General features: G+C 46.8%; 1 protein-coding gene across 1 annotated transcript in view; it reads left to right on the forward strand.

Moving 5' to 3' along the window:
• Hibch (3-hydroxyisobutyryl-CoA hydrolase) overlaps positions 1-19,490 on the forward strand; it is a 62,268-nt gene that overhangs the window by 30,801 nt on the left and 11,977 nt on the right. The gene's annotated exons all lie outside the window — the stretch shown is intronic.

Consider the following 19,490-nt stretch of genomic DNA (forward strand, 5'->3'; position numbering starts at 1 on the left):
GACAATATTTTTAGTATTCATTAACAAAATTTCAACTGCTTTGTTGCAAAAATTGACCCAGAACTATAGAAGGAATTGAAAAAAAAAAATTGAATGCATTGCCGACGAGATAAAAATTTCCAGACGATGTCGTCGACTAGCAGATATCAGCATTGGCTGTTTTTACTAGAAACACATGGACGAACTGATCTCGTCCATGGCATGAAAAGGGATAAAGAACTCCAGCTGGTAAAAATTAATCCAAAGTCCTCGATAATTAACAGTGCAACTTCCGAACATTAAACACCCCCCCCCCCCTTTCCCCTATTTTTGAAAGTTTAGTTTATTCATGACAGCAACATACCCGTGTGCCACTTGTACAGCAAGTAATTATCTCTTTTGCAAAGAGAACGAAGATCATGGGCTCGGCAGACGATGGCAAAACCATGATCGCTGGCTGAGCTGCCCTGCTATCTGATGCAGCAAGTCTACGTGTACATCCATCTCGCAGCAACATTGTCAGAATTATTTAAGCAAAGGGCAGCGGAACAGATTCATAATTTTGATTTTTTTAGTGAGCTCTGTTGCATCCACGCCTGTACTCGAAAGCACTTTCGGGATGGGGAACAAGGTAGACTGGTTCGTGTGCAATCTCTCGGTCTTGTGCCCACAATATTTTTCATATTTTAAAGCACACAGGTTGGCAGCTATGAGAGTGTAGGAAAACAACACCACATTCATTGTGTCACACTTACAGTGGGTGTGCAAGTGGCAGATCTGGCAGTCTTGAAAAAAAAACACTTGCCGATTATCCTATAGCACAGGCAACCTCCTGGGTTTCTCCTCAGGAAGTAATATCAAGTCGTATAGTTATTAGTGCATTACTGCTTTCGTGGCTGGGTAGCGTAGCTTTTGACTTTTCCAGGACTGTGATTTTTCATGATTCTGTGGGATTCTCATGTGTTAATCTGCACCGTACTCTCTGCACCCTTTATCACCCCTAGAGAGCCTGTTTTCTCCTGCACCCGCATTCATTGGCGATCTAGAAAAGACCACCCACCACACTGAGGTGGACCTCTGTGGCTCTTAACCCTTTCTGTGTAACATAATTTTCTTGATTTCTGACCAAAAATGAGCATATTTTCTTGCTGCAATGAATCGATTACAACAACGTTAAGCAATATTTCAGCGCAAATTATTGCAAATATTAACTATCTATTGCAAAAGTGAAGCTTAAAGGAACCTTGAAATGATTTTGACGACTTTGTACAAACGTATTGAGTCGCTAGGGTTGGCCCTTCTGGTCCTTCATGGATGCATCTAAGTGCTCAGCATAAAGCATGTAATTTATCATAAGGTTTCAAAAATGTACATTGCTGCTGATCACAGCGCACCGCTCCCCTGAGTTTTCATCCGCCCCAACTAAGTAACGCGAAATGACCATATGACGCCAGTAGGGCAAGCTATCTGATTAGTTGCTCAGGACGCGTCATGAATAATTTTTCCAATTTTATGGTGAACAAATGTTGTTCGTAATAGTTATAAAGTTAACTTGTTTCTATAAAAAGGAACTCGACAGAAAGGAAGGCATAAGGACAATTTATCACTGCACTCGAGCATTTCTGGCACACAGCAAGTGTCGTCTCCTTGTGTCACAACGGGCTCTGTGTTGACACGAGCTGCATGGTCTGTGTTGCTCTCAGTCTGCCTTTCCGCATGCACCATGGTTCGCCTTTGTATTATGGGCTACAATTGCAGAGAATGGCGACATGTCAACCTGCGAAATCGTGTCCCTCTGCAAGGCAAACATTTGAATGGAGTGGCCGCAGCGCTGGTTGTCGGTGTTCGATCGTCACCAGCATCTACGCATTTGCAGCCATCACTTCACGACAAAGGATTACTGTATACCAAAGGTGTTTCGCATGTCCGGTGTTCCAGTACATGCAAGTGCAAGCGGACTGTGCCTGGGCATCTTACGGGATGAGCAGAGACGCAAATGTGAACAGCCTGGACGGTGCAGCCACCTGGTGGCACAGAGCTCTACCAAACACTGAACTAATGTAGCAGTAACCAAGTGTATTCTTCTTTGTTGACAATATAAATTTTTGGCAGGAGCGTAATCGTGAACACATTTTTCTAGATGTCTAAAATGTTTTACGCTTGGTTCCAGCAATATTAGCTCTCAGCTTGGCTGGTTAACCTCTGTGCCACCATGTGGCTGGACCGGGCAGACCAATTAGGCCACCCACATACGTCTATGCTGAAGCTCCTTCATCACCACAATAGCAGTATGGAGGGGCTTTAGTTTACGCCTCTACTTATCCATCAAAACTATCCGTATCAGCTCAACTATGGCTACCGGACACGCTCGGCACTGTGACGGAATGCTCACAATGCACACTGTTTCGATATCTCTCACTTGGGATTGACTGCCAGGTGGGCGGTGGAGAGGTTGGAGAGGCTTCGTGCATAGTCTCTAAGACAACCAGAAGTAGACAACTGACATCCCATGTCGACGCAGAGCCAGTGAAGGCGGAGCTTAGCCCCGTTCACTCGGCAAACGAGTTGGAGAAAAATGCATAGCTATGGAGCACGGTAACTTGTAATCATCCGCAGCACTTTTATTATGAGACGCTTTGCACAAATTGTGCTACTGTATTGTGGATTACTGTAGCTGTACCCTGCGCGTCTACAAAATTTGTCCAAACTATTGCATCATCATCATCATCATCATCATCAGCCTGGTTACGCCCACTGCAGGGCAAAGGCCTCTCCCATACTTCTCCAACAACCCCGGTCATGTACTAATTGTGGCCATGCCGTCCCTGCAAACTTCTTTATCTCATCCGCCCACCTAACTTTCTGCCGCCCCCTGCTACGCTTCCCTTCCCTTGGGATCCTGTCCGTAACCCTTAATGACCATCGGTTATCCTCCCTCCTCATTACATGTCCTGCCCATGCCCATTTCTTTTTCTTGATTTCAACTAAGATGTCATTAGTAACTCGCGTTTGTTCCCTCACCCAATCTGCTCTTTTCTTATCCCTTAACGTTACACATATCATTCTTCTTTCCATAGCTCGTTGCATCGTCCTCAATTTGAGTAGAACCCTTTTCGTAAGCCTCCAGGTTTCTGCCCCGTAGGTGAGTACTGGTAAGACGCAGCTATTATACACTTTCCTCTTGAGGGATAATGGCAACCTGCTGTTCATGATCTGAGAATGCCTGCCAAACACACCCCAGCCCATTCTTATTCTTCTGATTATTTCTGGCTCATGATCCGGATCTGCCGTCACTACCTGCCCTAAGTAGATGTATTCCTTACTACTTCCAGTGCCTCGCTGCCTATTGTAAATTGCTGTTCTCTTCCGAGACTGTTAAGGTGGGGGTACTACGGCAGCCATCTTGCGAGTAGTTCATATTCCCCCACCAGGCGACGCCACTGAGTCATGACTGAAGGGATGCTCTTTGCCGATGCAGCACAGCGTTCGCTCGGAGCAGGACATGCCTGCCCCTGCAGTTGCTCGAACGTTGTCGATGCTTCCATCCGTTGTTTGTAGTCACCGACGCTTATGAAATCTGATTGTATGAGCGACGCGAATTGTCTAGTACTTACAGGAAGACACGCGGGAAGCAGGGATTACTGTGGAACCTTCGATTACTCATGTATAAAAGCCGACGCGTTTCGCCGCTGATCAGATTTCGACGATCGCCGACTGTGTTTGCCGCTATCGTTGTGCTTAGAGTACAACTTGCTTTTGTGGGCACAGGATCGCCCAATAAAGTCCGTTTCGTCAGCCACAGTTTTGCGACTGTTTTCTTCATGGTCACTACTACGTGGAATACAACTGAACAATAATATGACAAAATCCTTCACACCATGAAGCTCACTGCAGGTTGCCTTTGCAGCGCCACTTGATTAGTGTCTATTTAGGAATCTCAGTAGCGCGAAGGAACACGACACAAAAGAAAAGCAGGATAGTCTGTCGACCTCAGTGTCTACGCGACAATGAGACATTTCCGGAAAGACGAATGCATCCGTGTCGGGTTCTTTTTCTATTTTCCCTGTATTTGCGACCGTTTGCCTGGCCGTCCCGACGCACTTACCACGTGTAGATGACGAGGCGTGGATTTTATTCGTGGTTGTGAGAAGAAAAGGCTGAGGGAAGTTTTGCTGGCCTGACAATCCGGATGGCTGACAGCTGAACGTCGGCCAGCAGGAGCATAGGGTAAAGAGTAGAGAGGAGGGAAAGTGATAACTCAGCGCACTCTCGCATTGCGTGGCCAGCGCTGTTTTGTTCCGCGCGACATGCAGGCCGTGGACAAAAGCGTGCACGTGGGCTTTCGTCTGCGGAGAGGATGCTGTTCTCGTACACGTCGAAAATTTGAAGGTATCTCGTCAAAAAGGCGCATTCTTGTAGAGCAAATTTCGCTATTACTGCGTTCTTCGATTTTTTTATTTGAAGGCTTTGCTAAAGCAGGCATTTGTCTTCTTTATTGATAAGTGATGTATGTAATGTTTTCACTCTATTACATTCCTAGCTTACTTCAAGGTCATAAAAACTCGCTACAATAGATTGAGGTACAGAAAAGCGAAGATAACGGAAGCACGTAACGATGTTATTTATCACATTTTCTCGACACGTATGGTATTGTGCAAAACAACACATGAACGAGACACTCTAGCTAATAAGGCTGTATATCGGATCCAGTCATTATTTACATGTTTCGAGAGGGGGGGGGGGGGGGAGGTATGAGCTCGCGAGAAGAAACACAAATAGACGGGGCATTCGCAATAAAGCTGGACACGAGGCTCCCTTTTCATATTTCTCGTCCGTTGATTTCGGGACCCTCGTCTGCATATTGTGTGTACTAAACTGATGTTTTATTATGTATTCATCATTATCAACATATGAGCTGCTCCTTTTTGTGCGCTTCGTCACATGTTCTCTCCTTGACGTTACTTATGACAATGCAATATGCAAAACTTTTTGCATAAATTCGAGCTCGACTTTTAGTGAAGTGTTAGAATAGTATATTGAATGGCGAAATTGCACATCAGGTTTGAATAGCCTGCCAAAAGATGTCGTAATCGATAAATACGATCTCCGCGGCGTTCGTTTTTCGGAATGGTCGACTGTTGGTGAGTTTTCCTTAGAAGGTAGGGCGTTTTAGGGCCGCCAACTCCCATATATTTGCAAATCGTCTGTTAGGTTCGTTTGTAGTCACAAATCAAATCGTAGGGCGTGTGCGATCCTCACTTCAGCAGTGCATACTCAGGTCGATTTTATACCGAAACACTACCAGGGTGCACATGCGCAAATGACAAAAAAGAACGTATCGATTAGAAACGTGCGTCAAAATAGGCAGGGCCCCATTATCTAAAACATGACACCTATAAGACAGAGTGGAACCTTTGACAGCATCTTTAAAATTTTCTTTCTCTCTCTTCGGGAACTACACCTTGAGGTCAGCTATTACAGTTTATGTATCCAAACGAAGGACAAAGGAAAGAGCGTACGTACAACAAAAAAACCCATGGTACACAGCACACTTTCATCACGTACAGTAATATAATATAAGGCTAGGTCGCTTAGCGGTGTTCTTGCCCAATTTCAGATAAGCAGGCATGAAACAAGCCATCGGCGCCACAGTCTTGTTGTGAAATATGCGCGAATCATGTTCTACTAACATGTGCTTCCTTTGTCATGTCAACCAGGGTTCACGATGCTTCAAACAAGGGTAATTTTGCAGATCGCCGCCATCAAAATGCGGCCGGTACGGCCTGGTGTAGAACCAGTGACTTTGACTTCAGCAGCTGACACGTGCGTCACACGGGTCGGTAATATTTTTCTAAAAAAAAATATGGTGAAGAAATTGTGTTGGACACATGTTCAAGTATCATCGCACTGAGCGCGTCTCTGGCTTGGATACGCCAGTTTGTGCTGCTGAAAGGTGGCAGCCGTACCATTGCTAATTTCTGAAACCTCTCATGAAAAGCATTCCCGCGCTGGTCATAATTCATCCGTGTCGAGAACCATTTTGTCGAGGCTGTCGGCCCTTTCACCATAATCGCGCGAGCCGTGACCGAGGGGTGTCGCGGAGTGAACGGCCGATCACAACATCCCGTCCACCGGCTCGAAAGGGGGCAGCTCATCGGTGCCCATTGAAGAGGCCTTGGCCGCTCAGCAGACGGAGCTCCGGCTCGAAGTCCCAGGCTCGCCAGGAGGACCGAAAGGTCGATCACAACAATGCATTTTCCTTTATTCTGTGCTAGCCTTATCCACCGCTCACGTCCGGCTGATCCCGTTGATAACGTGAGCGGACCGCATACTCAGGTCGATTTTATACTGAAACACTGCCAGGGCGCACGTGTGCCAATGACAAAAAAAGAGCCTATCCAGTAGAAACGTGCGTCAAAATAGGGAGGACCCATTATCTAAAACACGACACGTAGGAAAGACAGAGTGGAACCTTTGACAGCATTTTTTTTCTTTTCTATTCTTCAAAAGACTAGTCACTACACAGAGCGTTACAAGTCGTCTGTTCACGAACACTGATAAAAGCAATAAAAACAGCGCTAAGCAACAGGACGAGTGAAGGGACACAGACAACAGCGCTGACTAACAACCAAAGTGCCAAAGTGCCTCGGAACCCCCATCTGCCTATTGTGAGTGTGCTTGCAAGCCGCGAGACAACGCCGGTGGCAAGTCGCCCTTTCTACGGAAAAGCCCTTGGAGCAACCCCCCCCCCCCCCCCCCCGGCCTTATATGACTGAACTCGCATGGGCGTCTACCATTGTAGGAAAAAGGCGACACCTGAGCGGGCTCGACGATTCGCCGAAAAGGACGTGACCTCGAGGCACCGAAGGGGAGACAGGGAGCCGAGAGAAGCATTCCTTCATTCAACTCTTTCGGGCTTCTTGCCATGGGCCGCAGCGTCTGATCTACTGTCGGCTTACTTCATGTGTTTACTGTAAATAATGTAAATAAATCTCCAGTTTTCATCTCAAAGTCCTCCTCGACGTCGGCCAACTCCCGCACTCAACGGCAAGATCCAATAACTGGGGGAGAGCGGTGTAAGATTGTCCTCCAGATCCAACACCGCTGACCAAGCACGAAAAGCACGAAAATGCATTATCATCGGAAAGGCTTCGCTACAAAATACTGGCCCAGACTAAAGGGCGACAACAGGTGGTGTGGATGAGGTGTAATTTGTTCTCTACAGTCTCGTCTTACTGCGCGTTGAGTACTACAACATGCGTGCTTTTCTGTAGTTCATACAATCAGATTACATAAGCGCCGGTGACAACAGACAACGGATAAAGCATCGATAACGTTCGAGAAAATTCCGATACATGCAGGCGCGTCCTGCGTTCAGTGAAAAGCGGTCACAGGTGTACACATGTCAATACAACTCCATTCCAATGCGTTGTGTCAGCCAAAGAAAAAAGAGACGGGAAAGATTCCTTTATTGTGTTACCGTAATCGCACCACCTACAAAGTCGACAACTGAACAGAAGTTTCACGGAGGAATTTTAGCGCACCATAGGCGAGGCCTCCTCCCTTCTTCGGCCACGCAAGCGGCTCTTATGCTTGGCTGGCACGTACTTTCACCATGGTTGCTATGCATGTACTAGCCCAACAAAAGCAGGAAACAACAACATGTCTTGGGGCCTTGGCCATGCCTCTGGGAGTGGTTCTTCTATTCAGGACGATTGACAGGCATTGTGGGGGAGCCCACTGCCGGAATCTTATAACGGTTCCCAATGCGAACCGGTTCGCCTTACCACTTACGTCACTAAATAGGCCACTTTCAAAGCCTGAGGTGGAAGACAGGGAGTACACGACCAATAAACCAGAGGGTGCCGCCTCTGAAGTGTACGTCATCATATGACGAGGTAAGAATTGCGTAATGTTTCTTCTTGCTCAATAAATATGAACTATTATTTAAATATTGCCCTGAAAGTTTTCAATTGTCGTCGCATGTTGACATATTCTTTTATTGAGCATTAGGCAATATAAAATTGCCGTTTCTTAAACTGTTCGTCGCCAAGTAATAATCCACGCGTTAAAAATTGTTTACAGTCGAATCAAAGGATCATCATCAACAGTTGTGCGAAACTTTTGAAAGTTGGTTCTTTATTGTATGATATCGTCGCACAGGGACATTTTCTTCGGGTCGTACGTCTCGCACCGGCAAAGGGCGATGGCTGCTCGTCTCCTTCAGTTCGTCGCACAGCCATCGGATGGTTCCCTTTGACAGACGATAATGACGACGAAACTGCTCATCGGTCATCTCTGATAACGCATCTAGCACCTCCAGTCGTTGGCGGGTCGGGGAGAGCAACCCGAGGCAAAGAATGAGTAGCGCCACCATGTTTTCATGTGTGTGAAGTCGTACCTTAGAGACGATCAACGCGCGCGAGCGTGCACCACCCGCGAGTCTCCCAGGCGGCGCGGCCATGGTCGCAAGCAGACAGCCAAGCCACAGCAACGGAACCCAAAGCGGACTACCTCTTCGCCGGTTCCACTCAAGGCCGACTATGGGTTCGCTTTGAAAATTCTTGACTTGTGCGTGACGTGTTCAAAATTTGCAGTACCGCCCGCTCTCTGATGGCCGTTGACGCACCCACTATTCTGACGAATCACGTGAGGGCAAGGGAACCGGCTCTCTTTCGGAACCGTTATAAGATTCCGCCCCGTGTTCCGCCCCAAGAATCGTTCGGCAGAAAAGTCTAAAACGTTCTTTCCTGAAGTAAAATGTTTTGGCCCGCCACATTCGGAGAAACTGTGAACTTCCAGGCTCAGCACTTTTGTGGCTGTCGTGTAGATGGCGCTAGATGAAAATTTTGCATGCAAGTGCGAAAATAGTATAAATTTCTTGCTTTCTTTGCAGTTTGTCGCTGTGATTACAGCATATTACAATAAAAATGACCATAACTGCTAATTTTTAATATACGAGCCCTTAGATTATGGTACGGTTTGAACGTTGCGTCGACTTTATCCATGTTACCAGTGGCAAAAAAAATAGTAAAATTCACGCGTCCCGTACAGCGTTTCTTTTTGCTTCATTGGAAAAGCACGCGTTGAGATTTTAAATTAAGGCTTCTAATTGGCTCATCCAAAACCGCAACTTCGTAGCTTTAGTACCTTTCCGCAAAAATGGGCAAAAGTAGGACCAGAATTCTAAATATTGCCTAATTTCTGTCGCATTATTAGGAAATCTAATAAAGGTACACGAATGAAATTTTGTGTCCTAAATGGAAATTCCTTGAACTCTAACTTATCCAAAATTTAGCTTCCTTAAACATGTACTAGCCGGACTGTTTAGATTAGAAGTTGCGATATTTGGCAATTTTCAAAAGCAAATTATTCAAAAAGTAAAAATACAACATTATTTTGCTGCGTCTAGGAACAAGATAAATATGTCATAAAGCTACAGAGCAAGTCGCAATGCCGTAAATGCGGTAGTTTCTTCTAAATATGGTGTCAGGATTGGGGGCTCAATCCCTTCGTCCGTGGTCCTTTGCCAAGATTGGAGTACGGCATGAATTCGAAGGTAGCTGGCCCATGCCGTCGTCCAACTTATTTACGCTGAGATCGTTGATGAAGTGAAGAACTGCTTCTCATCGAGAACGAGGAAAAAGGGGTTTATTTACAGAAAATTAACTCAGTCTAACATGACTGTTTGAGAAAAATAGTATTAGTCCAACAGGACTGCATGAGAGAAGTGAACCAGTCTAACATGACTGCTCAAGAGAAGTGCGTCCAACAATCGCACAACCACAGTTTTTATACACTCGATCCGCTGGTCCTACGACGCGGCGGCTGTTCGTTTACACACCACCAACTCGCAGCTGCTCTGAAGACCAGTTTTCAGACACAAAGGCACACACATTCCGAAGCCCAAGCGACGGCGTTGAAGGTGGTGCCGTTCCGGAAAATCGACGCCGCTCGAGGGACGCCCGTTGTTTTGCCTTCAGGCGTGTCAGATCAGCGCCGCGTTGAGGAACTCTGGAATCATTGTCCACACACCAAACTCGTCTTGTCACAATGTCGAAGCGGGCTGGAGGAAGGCGGCGGATTCCAGCGCAAAGGTCGCTTCTTTGAACGCCTCGCAGCTGCAGCGGCGGAGAGCGGGAGGTGCGCGTCTTGCACCCCTTGTCGTAATCGGGTGGCAAGGTGACAATCTTGTTGTGCAACCCGCCGTTCTTTACAGCGCCTCCATGGCCCCAAAAGTCTCGACTGTCTAGCGCTGACAACCGCTAGGCAGGAAGAGAACGGCTGCTGGTCAGGGGGGGATTGATGTCTTGGCTCGCAGCGACCACTTGTGCATTGATGTCACCGCCCCAAAACATCCAACAAGGACAGGCAACTGCAAAATGAACCCCACAGCACGGCTCTGCGCCGAGATGACGTGCATTGGCTCTCACTTTAGACTCGCTAGGCTTCAAAAAAAACAACAACAACATAAGTGCAGAAACAAAAAAAATGCTGCATTTCACTATGCCAATTTCTGAAGCAAATTCCTGCTGACAAATTCAGCAATCATGGAGGGAATCCTGCTAAATGAGAGGGGATCTTATTCGCTTAATAAATTTAACACTAGTAACCCTAAAATTTAGGCGGGACCCTCAAACGCAGAATTCAAATTAGCCTGCTCAAACCATCCGCATTGCTATGCAACTTTCCCTTATATCTAACGGAGAAGTTGTACTCTTGGAGAGTGAGGCTCCATCGGAGCAAGCGGCCGTTTTTGTGTGACATTTGATTGAGCCACGTCAGAGGACAGTGGTCGGTCTCGAAGATGAACTTCGCTCCGTACAAATAACACGACAACTTCTGGGCGGCCCAAACCAAACAAGCGCATTCCTTCTCTGAAGCGCTGTAGGCTTCCTCTCTTACATTTAGTTTACGGCTGGCGTAGAGGATAGGATGCTCCTCGTTATCGTCGCCGACTTGACTAAGTACCACGCCCATACCTCTGTCGCTTGCGTCGCATTGAACTATGAATTCCTTTGTGTAGTCTGGCGCGCGAAGCACAGGGCGAGAAACCAATAGCGTTTTCAAACTTTGGAAAGCGTTCTCTTTGTCCTTATCCCAGTGTACGTTACTCGGTGCTCCCTTTCGGAGGGCGTCTGTTAATGGACTTGCCAATTGCGAGTAATTCGGAATGTACCGTTGATAGTACCCCACAAGTCCCAAAAATGAACGAACGTCCGTTTTCGTGCGCGGCTGAGAAAAATCTCCAATCGTAGCTATTTTCAGCTCAGCCGGTCGTCTCATGTCCTGACCGACAACATGGCCCAGATAGGTAACCTGCGAACAACCAAACCTACACTTTTCCGCTTTCATCGTTAAGTCGACTTTAAACGTACGAAGTCTCGCATTCTTGTCGTAATAGAATTTGGCGTTCCTTTGAGCTATTTCCATGTTCTTTCCGACTAGTTCTTGGGTCGCGCTTAGCCGTTCCAGTAAATTCAGCACGTATTCAACCACGGTTGGACTCTCCCCTCTTTCCTCCCACATCTCTCTTAACATTCTCAGTGGAGAACGGAGTGTCCTCCCATACACTAGTTCTGCTGGAGAGAACCCTGTCGCTTCATGTGGAACCGTTCGCAAAGCAAACAAAGTTGCCGGCAGACAGTTCTCCCAGTCCTCCTTGTGCTCGTAACAGAGCGCACGCAAAACTCGCTTAAGCACCGAATGCCACCTCTCTACACTGTTTGACTGAGGGTGATAGACAGAACTGTGTATTAACTTTACCCCGCACTTTTGCAAGAATGTGGAAGTCAGTGCGCTCGTGAATACTGACCCTTGATCTGCCTGAATTTCGGCTGGAAACCCAACTCGTGCAAACACTGTCAAAAGCGCGTCTACTACTTCGGTGGAGCTGAGCTCTTTCAAAGGGATTGCTTCTGGAAACTTGGTAGCCGGACACAGCATGGTAAACAAGTACCTGTAGCCTGATTTTGTTTTTGGAAGAGGCCCTACCGTGTCTATTACAAGCCGTCTGAAAGGCTCTGTTATTAAGGGCACTACCTTCAGTGGAGCTTTCCAAGTCTCTCCTGGTTTACCAGAACGCTGGCAGGCGTCGCATGATCTTACAAAGTTTTCTACATCTTTGAAACAGCCAGGCCAGTAGTATTCCATAAGCAATCTTTCCTTTGATTTGTTTATGCCTAGGTGGCCGGACCACCCATTTCCATGACAAAGACTCAAAAGGTCCTCCCTATACTTAGTAGGTATGACTAACTGATCTAAAATCCTACCCTTTCGATCTCTGTAATGCCGATACAACAAACCTCCTTTCTCATGTATCGTTACGTTGCGCCTAGCAATGCCTTCTTTAGCTGTGTTACGTAATTTAGCTAAGCTCTCATCATTCTTTTGCTCAGCTGCCAGTGACTCTCTATCCACGCGTAAGAGTTGATCAAAGTTCTTTGAGGCCGGTGATAACAACGACCCTGTCTCGCTTGGGAGCGCGTCTGCATGCTCTTCCTGCAGGCTAGAACTCTGACACTCTAGTGCTACGCTCTCATTGAGCTGGTCAACTGGCAGGCTCTCCTCAACTGTTCTTTTGTCCCTCGGGCCTAGCTCGGATTCGGGGATTGAAGCTATCCCCTTTTCTGCTTCAGCTGGAGGAGCTTGAGCATTTTCAGCCGACAGCGCCGCGATCTTACGAGCTTGGCCTCTGGTCAATGCCTGTACTATGCCCTCTCCTAGTTTGAGCCCTCTGTCACGCAGTAACTGATTCGAACGATTCGAAAAGATGTAGGGATACTGCAGTGACAAAAATTTGGAAACTGCAGCCTCAGTCTCTAGCTCCCCGAATGGTCCACTGATTTTGACTTTGGCCATGGGCAGACATACGCTGTGTTCTTCTACAACCTGTTTTATCCATGCTACTTCTCCGGTGAAGTCCTCTACCATCACGTAAGACGGATGGACAATGTCCAGCGTGGCGGCACTGTCTCTTAGCACTCGGCATGGTTTTCCATTAACTTGCAGGTCGTGGAGATATGGACTTAAAAGTTCCATATTCTCATCCTTTTCCTCCACGTAGGAAAAAACTACGCTAGGCTTCTCGCAGTTTACAGCTATATGTCCCAGTTTGTGGCATTTGTAACAGCGAATTGGTCTAACAGATTCGAATTTTCTTTTCTGTTCTTTTTGTGTGGTTTCTCCGTTAAGTTTCTCCTCGCTCTTTTCTGCGGGCTTTTCCGCCATGTCTACAGGCTCGGATCGTCTAGTTTGCGCACCCTTTTTGAACGGAAATGGCTTCCGCGGTCCATTTCGACCGTCCCAGTTTCCCTCCTCGGCGTTCAACTTTCTACGGGTTGCGTACTCTTCGGCTAATTCAGCCGCCCTTTCCACAGTGTTTACATTACCTCTATCTTGCACCCACAGTTTCACAGCTTGGGGGATGGTTTTGTAAAACTGCTCTAGACACATGCATTCAATGATCATGTCTCTGCTGTCGTACGCTTCCGCGCTTTTAAGCCACTCGACTAGGTTGGCCTTTAAGCTATATGCAAACTCCGGATAGCCCTCGCTATCTTTCTTGCCTGTGCTCCTAAACCTTTGCCGAAAAGCTTCGGCTGAAAGGCGGTATTTCTTCAGGAGACTAGCCTTAACTTTTGCATAATCATATGCATCCTGCACACTCAATCTGGCGATTACTTCCGCCGCCTCACACGGCAACATAGACAGCAACCGCTGTGGCCATGTACTCGGACCGAAGTTCATCTTTTCGCAAGTCCTTTCAAAATTGCATAGGAACAAGCCTATGTCGGTCCCGACCTCAAATGGCTTTAATAGCCTGTCCATGCGGTACGATTCTGCCTCACTTGATCGACCCAGAGCTCCTTCACTTCCTTGAGACAACTCCAAACGTCTGTTTTCAAGTTCAAGTTGCATTTTTGTTATCTCGCGATCTTTATCGCGTTCCTCTCTCTCTCTATCCCGTTCCTCTCTCTCTCGTTCTTCTCTTTCTTTTTCCCGTTTCTCTCTCTTTTTGAGAAGTTCCAATCCCATTTCAATATCTTGCTCACTGGCCTGATTGGAAATTAGCTCCAATAATTCCGATTTGAGCATTTCCTTGCGTACATCTAGGCCCAGTTCCTCACCAACAATCAACAACTCGTCTCTCAGCAATGTCCTTAACTCCATGACTGCTGCTTTACTGCCTTGATTCTGCTCTCTAAATCTAGCTAGGAAAACACAACCTAGCTAACACACAACAATCTAGCTTCCCTACTGTTCTAAACAGAACAACCACAAAATGAAGCCTAGAGAGTCAAAGCAAAAACCAAGCACTCACCACAGATACAGCACCATGTCGCAAAGTCCATCTCACCGCTGTCAGCCAGTTGTCAGGATTGGGGGCTCAATCCCTTCGTCCGTGGTCCTTTGCCAAGATTGGAGTACGGCATGAATTCGAAGGTAGCTGGCCCATGCCGTCGTCCAACTTATTTACGCTGAGATCGTTGATGAAGTGAAGAACTGCTTCTCATCGAGAACGAGGAAAAAGGGGTTTATTTACAGAAAATTAACTCAGTCTAACATGACTGTTTGAGAAAAATAGTATTAGTCCAACAGGACTGCATGAGAGAAGTGAACCAGTCTAACATGACTGCTCAAGAGAAGTGCGTCCAACAATCGCACAACCACAGTTTTTATACACTCGATCCGCTGGTCCTACGACGCGGCGGCTGTTCGTTTACACACCACCAACTCGCAGCTGCTCTGAAGACCAGTTTTCAGACACAAAGGCACACACATTCCGAAGCCCAAGCGACGGCGTTGAAGGTGGTGCCGTTCCGGAAAATCGACGCCGCTCGAGGGACGCCCGTTGTTTTGCCTTCAGGCGTGTCAGATCAGCGCCGCGTTGAGGAACTCTGGAATCATTGTCCACACACCAAACTCGTCTTGTCACAATGTCGAAGCGGGCTGGAGGAAGGCGGCGGATTCCAGCGCAAAGGTCGCTTCTTTGAACGCCTCGCAGCTGCAGCGGCGGAGAGCGGGAGGTGCGCGTCTTGCACCCCTTGTCGTAATCGGGTGGCAAGGTGACAATCTTGTTGTGCAACCCGCCGTTCTTTACAATGGTCACAACTTAGACACTGTTCGCAAAAACCATGTATTTCGTGCTTGTTCTTGAACATTAATTTCTAAATCACATTAATCAATTTTTTTATATTACATATAGTTGGAATCTACAAGAAATAATCTTTGTTGTGGTATATACGACAACTTTATATCCTAAGTAGAAGAGCCGCCACGGTTGCTCCAAAAGTACTGAAAACGCGAGGCTCGTGCCGCTGGAGTGGGACCGCCACCTTAAACATTACTTTAGTTTTCTGCAGATTAATTTTTAAACCCACTCTTCTGCTTTGCCTCTCCAGGTCAGTGAGCATGCATTGCAATTGGTCCCCTGAGTTACTAAGCAAGGCAATATCATCAGCGAATCACAAGTTACTAAGGTATTCTCCATTAACTTTTATCCCCAATTCTTCCCAATCCAGGTCTCTGAATACCTCCTGTAAACACGCTGTGAATAGCATTGGAGAGGTCGTATCTCCCTGCCTGACGCCTTTCTTTATTGGGATTTTGTTGCTTTCTTTATGGAGGACTATGGTGGCTGTGGAGCCGCTATAGATATCTTCCAGTATTTTTACATACGGCTCGTCTACACCCTGATTCCGTAATGCCTCCATGACTGCTGAGGTTTCGACAGAATCAAACGCTTTCTCGTAATCAATGAAAGCTATATATAAGCGTTGGTTATATTCCGCACATTTCTCTATCACCTGATTGATAGTGTGAATATGATGTATTGTTGAGTAGCCTTTACGGAATCCTGCCTGGTCCTTTGCTTGACAGAAGTCTAAGGTGTTCCTGATTCTATTTGTGATTACCTTAGTAAATAGTTTGTAGGCAACGGACAGTAAGCTGATTGGTCTACAATTTTTCAAGTCTTTGGCGTCCCCTTTCTTATGGATTAGGATAATGTTAGCGTTCTTCCAAGATTCCGGTACGCTAGAGGTCATGAGGCATTGCGTATACAGGGTGGCCAGTTTCTCTAGAACAATCTGCCCACCATCCTTCAACAAATCTGCTGTTACCTGATCCTCCCCAGCTGCCTTCCCCCTTTGCATATCTCCTAAGGCTTTCTTTACTTCTTCCGGCGTTACCTTTGGGATTTCGAATTCCTCTAGACTATTTTCTCTTCCATTATCGTCGTGGGTGCCACTGGTACTGTATAAATCTCTATAGAACTCCTCAGCCACTTGAACTATCTCATCCATATTAGTTACGATATTGCCGGCTTTGTCTCTTAACGCATACATCTGATTCTTGCCAATTCCTAGTTTCTTCTTCACTGTTTTTAGGCTTCCTCCGTTCCTGAGAGCATGTTCAATTCTATCCATATTATACTTCCTGATGTCAGCTGTCTTACGCTTGTTGATTAACTTCGAAAGTTCTGCCAGTTTTATTCTAGCTGTAGGGTTAGAGGCTTTCATACATTGGCGTTTCTTGATCAGATCTTTCGTCTCCTGTGATAGTTTACTGGTATCCTGCCTAATGGAGTTGCCACCGACTTCCATTGCACACTCCTTAATGATGCCCACAAGATTGTCGTTCATTGCTTCAACACTAACTTCCTCTTCCTGAGTTAAAGCCGAGTACCTGTTCTGTAGCTTGATCTGGAATTTCTCTATTTTCCCTCTTACTGCTAGCTCATTGATCGGCTTCTTATGTACCAGTTTCTTCCGTTCCCTTCTCAGGTCTAGGCTAATTCGAGTTCTTACCATCCTGTGGTCACTGCAGCACACCTTGCCGAGCACGTCCACATCTTGTATGATGCCAGGGTTAGCGCAGAGTATGAGGTCTATTTCATTTCTAGTCTCGCCGTTCGGGCTCCTCCACGTCCACTTTCGTCTATCCCGCTTGCGGAAGAAGGTATTCATTATCCTCATATTATTCTGTTCCGCAAACTCTACTAATAACTCTCCCCTGTTATTCCTAGTGCCTATGCCATATTCCCCCACTGCTTTGTCTCCAGCCTGCTTCTTGCCTACCTTGGCATTAAAGTCGCCCATTAGTATAGTGTATTTCGTTTTCACTCTACCCATCGCCAATTCCACGTCTTCATAGAAGCTTTCGACTTCCTGGTCATCATGACTGGATGTAGGGGCGTAGACCTGTACAATCTTCATTTTGTACCTCTTATTAAGTTTCACAACAAGACCTGCCACCCTCTCGTTAATGCTATAGAATTCCTGTATGTTACCAGCTATATTCTTATTAATGAGGAATCCGACTCCTAGTTCCCTTCTCTCCGCTAAGCCCCGGTAGCACAGGACGTGCCCGCTTTTTAGCACTGTATATGCTTCATTTGGCCTCCTAACTTCACTGAGCCCTATTATATCCCATTTACTACCCTCTAATTCCTCCAATAGCACTGCTAGACTCGCTTCACTAGATAACATTCTAGCGTTAAACGTTGCCAGGTTCATATTCCAATGGCGGCCTGTCCGGAGCCAGTGATTCTTAGCACCCTCTGCTGCGTCGCAGGTCTGACCGCCGCCGTGGTCAGTTGCTGCGCAGCTGCTGGGGACTTTCAGGCACCCTTTAAAGGGACAATAAACACAAATATCAAGCCAACGTGGACAGTTAAAATACCATTCCAGAAACCTCGCAGTGCTTGTTTCATACCAAGAAAAGACTTACCGTAAAAACCCACATATAATACAAGTTTTTTTCCTATAATTAGCGTCCCAAAATTTCAGTAAAAAATTTGGGCTAGAAGTTTTGGTTTCGTTATTGCTGCGTGGCTACAGCTTGGTTTCGTCATTGCTGCATGACTACAGCATCGTTTCTTTATAGTTGTGTGCGCACCTTAGCAGCACACGTGCAAACCACGCTTTGCAAAGTGGATCTTTTTTATTCCGCATTGAAGGACCAAGATGTCTGGACCGCGAAAACAGTACTCGGCTGCTTTCAAGAGAAAGGTTATTTTAGCCGCATAGGATATCAGCAACAGTGCGGCCGGGAGGCAGCTTGGTATCAACGAGGGAAGCATTCGCGGGTGGCGTCACCAGAAGGAAGCCCTTTTTGTGTGTAGCAGTATGCAAAGAAGCTTTCGCGCCCCAAAGAGTATGACATTCCCGGAAATCGAGAACACACCTTGATGGAGTTCGTACGCCAACAGCGAGCTGTGCATCTAGCTGTGAGCGTGGAGCTTAAGCAGATGAAAGCTAAGGAGCTTGCAAGAGAAAAAGGGCTACCGAGCTCCGCCTTCAAAGCGAGCAAGCACTGGATTCATCGCTACATGTGCCGTGCTGGTTTTTCCTTACACCACTGAACTTCGATTTCACAAAAGCTGTCCGAATCGTTCGAAGAGCTGCTTGTGGCTTTCCAGCGCCACATTATTTCGCTCCACAAGCCCAAGAACTTCCAGCTAGGGCAAATCGGCAATGCTGACCAAACGCCGGCTTATCTGGACATGCCATCGCCCATCACTGTGCACGAAAAGGGCTCTAAACAAGTTTATGTCCAGTCCACTGGCAACAAGAAAATACGAGTTACACATGCACAGCAAACAGACGCAAGCTCCCGCCCTATGTCGTCTTCAAGCACAAGACAGTGCCTAAAGGTGAGGAGCTGCCAAAAAATGTGGTCGTGAGATGCCATCAGAAAGGCTGGATGAACGAGAACCTTGTGCTCAACTGGATAAAGTCTGTCTGGTGTAGGCGACCCGGTGCACTGTTGTCGTGCCTGTCCATCCTCGTGCTGGACGCATTTCATTGCCATTTGGCCGACTGAGTGAAGAGGCTGTTGTGTGAATCCAGCACTGAACTCGTCGTTATCCCAGGTGGGATGACGTCTCAGCTGCAGCCTTTAGATGTTTGCGCGAACAAGCCATTCAAGGACGCGGTCAAGCAGTGTTATGCAGATTGGATGCACTCAGGTGAGCCTGCAGCGACGCCAACCGGGCGGCTGAAGCGGGCCTCGCCAGCCATGCTATGCAAGTGGATTGTGGATGCATGGGCCAGCATACCAGAGGACCTTGTGCATTGCACATTCAAGTGCAGTATCTCGAACACGCTCGATGGCACAGAGGATGAGTACCTCCGGGAAGATATGTCCAACAAAGAACTATCCGAAGAGGGCACAGCTGAGGAAGACAGTGATTGAAGTGCGGAGTGCAATTTAAGTACATAAATGTTTTCCTCGAGTTTTCGTAACTCGTATTATACGTGGATAAAACTTTGTTTTTTCATTTCACATTGAAAAAATTTCACCTCGTGCTATATTCGGGTTTGTATTATACGCGGGTTTTTACGGTAATTTAAGAGGAAAGCGCATCTAAAAAGACTGCATAGAATTAGCATAATTTAAATTGCCCACCCCCGAGTCTGGGAGTGATGACGTTGCATATGCCATCCTCGCCATTTGATGCTGTCGCGGAGTAAAATGGCGCCTGGCAGATTGCTGCGTTTTTTTGT

This window comes from Dermacentor albipictus, chromosome 4, assembly GCF_038994185.2.
Source record: "Dermacentor albipictus isolate Rhodes 1998 colony chromosome 4, USDA_Dalb.pri_finalv2, whole genome shotgun sequence".
NCBI classification, from domain to species: Eukaryota; Metazoa; Arthropoda; class Arachnida; order Ixodida; family Ixodidae; genus Dermacentor; species Dermacentor albipictus.